This window comes from Triticum aestivum, chromosome 5B (assembly GCF_018294505.1).
Source record: "Triticum aestivum cultivar Chinese Spring chromosome 5B, IWGSC CS RefSeq v2.1, whole genome shotgun sequence".
NCBI lineage: Eukaryota > Viridiplantae > Streptophyta > Magnoliopsida > Poales > Poaceae > Triticum > Triticum aestivum.
The window spans coordinates 37744951-37749997 of NC_057807.1; the positions used below are offsets into that span (position 1 = coordinate 37744951).

Below are 5047 nucleotides of genomic sequence, written 5' to 3' on the forward strand. Positions count from 1 at the left end.
TCAAAAGAAATCCAGAGGAAGAGACATAAATAAAGCAGTACACCAATATTGAGACAAGATATAATGAAGCTGATGGGTGGCATCAGAAAATAAGCGGATTTTGTAAACATATCAAAGATTCAGTGTTTAGCATATAACATTTCACATCATTTGCCACCTGGTGTTCAATAAATTTGTATGGGAAAAAAAGATAAATAGAGTGCTTTACACAAGGCATCAGATAATAAGCGGAGATTATTAGTCCACAGATGGAATTTTCCATTGAGAGTGTAGGATATCTGATCATCACTTGCCAGCAGGAGAAGTAAACAACTGTAAATATTTTAGAACAATGTCTGAGAAGAAAATCTAGGTTCGACCATTTGACTCCAAAACAATAGCAAAGGCTGCAAGGGTTGGTAAGTAAACCATCTCACTATCCGCGGTTGCTGTGTGACCTGTGTCCCCCTCAGATCATAGTCCAGTAAAAAACTAAACTCAGCTAAGAGGGAGAATAGGAGCTAAGCACAAACATCACAAAAAACAGAAAATAATCCATTGTTTGAGAAGATTGGAGAAGATAGATAATGTTTTCTCTCAGATGCCAATCATAAGGGTAAGCGCAGATGATGCAGACATATCAACATGGCATCAGTTCAGACCGCCCGTCTGCTTGTACTCTCTTCAAGGAGAAGGATGTTATATCAACAAAAATCAAATCATACCAAAAATCTAGTACATGAATGCATAAATTTAACCAAGATAGCAAAAAAAGCAACGCTAAGAAAACCACAAACTAGTAGCAAAATCAGATACATTTCCCTCAGAGTGATAATATAGGTCTCATCAATGTATGAATCAGGCCACTACTTTTTAACAGTCATCAAAGGGATCCAAGAACGTCAATCTCAAATCCATAAGAAAGAAAAATCAAACAGAAACCTTATGCAGGACCATGAGTTCAGGCCTACGTTTCTTTGACATTGAGAATATCATAACAAATGGTTGAGCTGTCAGACAATGCTTTCTAGGCAAATGCATCTCATCAGACCGCAGCGATGTTCACTGCTCGGAGCCCAGTGCATATCTTCATCCATGACACCAGAAGACACATAACCAAACAATAATCGAGCAAACAAGGAAGAGGATCAAAGGAACAATAGAATGTCAAACCATTAGCCCTAGGGGATTATGCTAATAATTTTCATCAAGGAAGAAAACTTTGGTCTCAAAGATGTTTTTTTTTAGAAAAGGAGGATGACCCCCGGCCTCTGCATCTGGGAGATGCATACGGCCACTTTATTGATTATTCTCGAGGACCTTACAAAGTATTACAACAATATGCCTGAATCCGCCATCTTGGCAACATATGCCACTACTCCTATCCATATGATGAAGGGGTGCTACCTGGGCCACATACCCGGTCTACTCACCTAAGCCTATCATCAAAAGCCAGAGGCCCCAGCCGAGCCACATACCGGGTCTGGGGCATAAACTGGTCTGACGCACTCGTGTGTCGTCGCCGCCATCTTTCACAGGTCCGTCTTCAGAGCAGATATTGAGGCTTCTACCTTGTCAGGCCACTCCGTCATCGACGCCACCTTGACGCCAAACAACTACCTCCACCTGCGCGAGTCCATCCCCGCGCATCGGGCGCCGAGTCTCCACTGCACCACGCCGCCGAGATTCGCCGTCATCAATGTGAAGGATGAAGTACCGCTCCACCAATAAGGCACCCGCTGGTCCCTCGATCCCGTGTACGCCTCCAAGAATGACGCCCCCAAGGAGGAAACGACACCAACGCGTCGCCGTCATCCGATCAACTGATCTAGGGTTTCCCCCGGAGGTAGCGGATAGAGGTCTAGAGCTTCTCCACGGCGATGCCTTCAAGAAGGTAATGACACCACAGGGTGCCACCAACGCCGGTCTTGGCAACAAGCCAAGCACAAGGTTTTCACCCGGATCCGCTCGAAGAACCTCCATCACGTATTGTGCGCACGGGTCACCGCCGATCTAAGCCGCCGCACATCGAGCAAGCCGCACCGGGCAGATCGGATCTGTCCGGAGGGCAAACCACGGATGGCGCCGACCCAACCACCAGGCCCTCCATGCCGCCACCGCCGATCCGAGGACAGATGGTCCGTCGCTGCAGATCCGGCCGCCACCGCCGAACGCAGCCAAGGCCGCTGCCCGACGCAGGGCCGGCCGCCGCCACCGCCGAACGCAGCCAAGGCCGCTGCCCGACGCAGGGCCGGCCGCCGCAACCGCCACCACCACCGCCCTAGGACGAGGCCGCCGCCGCGCTGCCGCCGGTCAAGGCAGGCCCGCCACGGCACGGAGGCCAGATCGGCCGTGCCACCTCACGCCGCGGAGCTCCGCACCGTCCCCATGGCGCGGGAGAGAGGAAAGGCCCCCGCCACCGCCGTCAGCCCCCGGGCAATAGGCCGGCGGCGTCCTTCGGCGGCGGCGGAGGGTGGGATGGAAGGACGGGGAGCCCCCGGCGGCTAGGGTTGGGATCCCGCCCGAGTCGCCCGGGCGGGGGCGACGCGGGGGGTCGAAGTGAGAGAATGATCTGGAGTAGTTACGTGGAAAATCAGTGCCATCACTGGACTACAGAAATGAACTTCAGAGAAAACAACGAAATGAAAAAACTATCAAACCCGGTGGAACATTCATAATAAAATTCAGTCTCTAAAATTTGAACATAGATCACATCAGAATCACAGAACACAAAAGTTCTATATTGGAGAAAATATGGTAGGTGGACATCTGAATCGCACAGTTTCACAGCATGGCACACAGAGTGCACCAATCAGTCCCGAAAGATGGTGTTTTGTTCGTGGATTTCATCACTGTCCAGCCATATATTACTCGATAATACACAAAAGAAAATATACATAGTAAATAACAGAATCAAGAACAAACAGAAAATTAGACTAGATACCTAAATCAAGAACAAACAGAATTTCAGAACAAGGAAAGTACCATGGTGAATGATGGTCGGGCTGTCAGAGAATGCATTCTAGGAAAATACATCTCCATCAAGCAAAAGGAGCTCAGGGATTATGCTTATGATGTTCATCAACAAAGTAAACTCAGGTCTCAAAGATGTGCCATCACTGGACTCGCAGGACTGACTAAACTGGAGAGAAAAGAAACTTAAAACCATCAAACATACCACGATAAGCAGGGGCAATTAAAAGTAGGCGAAGCAATTCCGATAAATATAAGCCCTTTTGGAAAATTCAAGCCCGGTGAAATATAACAGAGGGATTGAATCATCAAGGAGCTCGAGTCACATGATTCCGAACAAAAAGTGCTGTTCAACATGAACTAACACTCAGAAGCTGATGAATTTGTCCTCAGAATTACGGATTGGCAGCATGGCCGCATAGCGACCGATCAGTCCCGAAACATGGTATGATTAACAGGTTTTTCATCACCTACAGGTTACATAGATCAAATCTAAACATTTTGGGGGTTGGACGTCAGAATTGTAGTCAGACATCCAAGGAAAAAACATTGTAGCAACAGTTTCAAGAACAAAAAGGGAAGGACGAGAAAAGATCTAACAGCATTAGCTCACAAGCCTGGCTGTGAAAAAGCACTTTTAGCGGCAACTGCGAATGTTTTGAGAATATATCATCATTGCCATAAACTTCCAAGCAGCAAAACATCTATGAATATATCAAAGAGGCATGAAGTCCCAGGATCTGATCAGTGCCTGAAAAATGATTACTGGCCCAATATGCTTGTAGCTACCAGAGAAGGACCATTGGGCCCAAGTTAGATTAATTTTAATAAATACTAAAAGAACAAGCTAAGTCAGAGAGAATCCCTCAGGGACCCACAAAAAGTCACACACACTGTAGGAAGGGACTGACATGGGGATTCCAATCAAGACAAACTAACAAAAGTCAAATTAAGGACACTTGTTAAAACCTCATAAAGCTGCATAAATTTTCGTCACTTCAAAATCTGACGGTAATTCCAACATGTAGGCTAGGCATAACCATGTAATCCACAGATAGCACAAACAAGACTAATAACGGGTCATTGACAAGCAGGCCCTACCAGACAAAGCAATTATACTGCTCTAAAACAGAGTACTCGTTGTAAGTCTGAACCAGTTACCGAAAAAGGCTTTCGCCCCGCTTTATAAATAAAGCAACCGCCACAGAGCATACATACCACACAGGTTCACACACACACACACACCCAAGTCTCACGAAAAAGTACCAAGGTTCTGCTGAGGGCACAGCTCAACAATCCCAAAAAAGAGGCAAACAACAACAACACATCGCACCCGACACCAGGGGGCTAATCGGGCTCCGGCGGTGGCGGCGGCGGCGGCGGAGAGATGCGGACGGCCATCGATCGAAGGTCGGTGATGAAGGCGGAGATGGCGTCACGGTCCGAGGAGCGACTAAGCGGCCGCCAAAGCTGCAAGAAACCCGAGAATTTTGTAGAGGGCGTCAGAAGGGCGACGAAGGGGAGCGCGCTGGATCACGAGTTTATTGTGAACGGTCCACAATGTCCACGCAAGGACCCCAACTTGCAGCCACCTAATGTGGCGAATGGACACAGGGGACAATTGGAGTTCAGCAAAGAGGTCCGGGAAGTTAGTGTGGCACCAACTCCCGCCGACCACCTCGCGGAAGCAGCTCCAAAGGAATTGAGCGGAGATGCAGGAGAAGAAGATGTGGTTCGAGTCCTCCGGGACGCCACAGAGAGGGCAGATACCGGAGCCGGGGCCATTGCGCTTCCGGACCTCCACACCAGACGGAAGTCTACCACGGATCCATTGCCACATGAAGATGCGAATCTTCAGAGGAACCCGGGCGGTCCAGACCATCGATAAGGGGAGGGGTGCGGAGGAAGGGGCGATGGCCGCATAGAGCTGAACCAGTTGGGCTTTTGTTGGCTCAAGAGAAAGCTAGGGGTATTGAAGCCATGAGTTGAAACAGCAATTTTACATGTGATTCGGTATGATGTTTTTTAGGCACACCAGACGATTCATTGGAGACAAGCATGGTTCACGTTCACCATGGCAACCAATATCATACAA

General features: G+C 48.3%; 6 non-coding genes across 6 annotated transcripts; all 6 read right to left on the reverse strand.

Moving 5' to 3' along the window:
* Positions 1-75: 75 nt before the first annotated feature.
* LOC123118136 (small nucleolar RNA R16) lies at positions 76-158 on the reverse strand. The gene has a single exon (XR_006457740.1). It is a non-coding gene; the product is annotated as a small nucleolar RNA R16 (small nucleolar RNA).
* A 51-nt stretch (positions 159-209) lies between these two features.
* LOC123118140 (small nucleolar RNA R16) lies at positions 210-297 on the reverse strand. The gene has a single exon (XR_006457744.1). It is a non-coding gene; the product is annotated as a small nucleolar RNA R16 (small nucleolar RNA).
* Positions 298-989: 692 nt separating this feature from the next.
* LOC123118311 (small nucleolar RNA snoR118) lies at positions 990-1076 on the reverse strand. Its single transcript, XR_006457859.1, has one exon. It is a non-coding gene; the product is annotated as a small nucleolar RNA snoR118 (small nucleolar RNA).
* An 81-nt stretch (positions 1077-1157) lies between these two features.
* Positions 1158-1234, reverse strand: LOC123118115 (small nucleolar RNA R66). The gene has a single exon (XR_006457731.1). It is a non-coding gene; the product is annotated as a small nucleolar RNA R66 (small nucleolar RNA).
* Positions 1235-2742: 1508 nt separating this feature from the next.
* LOC123118048 (small nucleolar RNA SNORD96 family) lies at positions 2743-2837 on the reverse strand. The gene has a single exon (XR_006457673.1). It is a non-coding gene; the product is annotated as a small nucleolar RNA SNORD96 family (small nucleolar RNA).
* Positions 2838-3031: 194 nt separating this feature from the next.
* LOC123118114 (small nucleolar RNA R66) lies at positions 3032-3103 on the reverse strand. The gene has a single exon (XR_006457730.1). It is a non-coding gene; the product is annotated as a small nucleolar RNA R66 (small nucleolar RNA).
* Positions 3104-5047: the final 1944 nt, after the last annotated feature.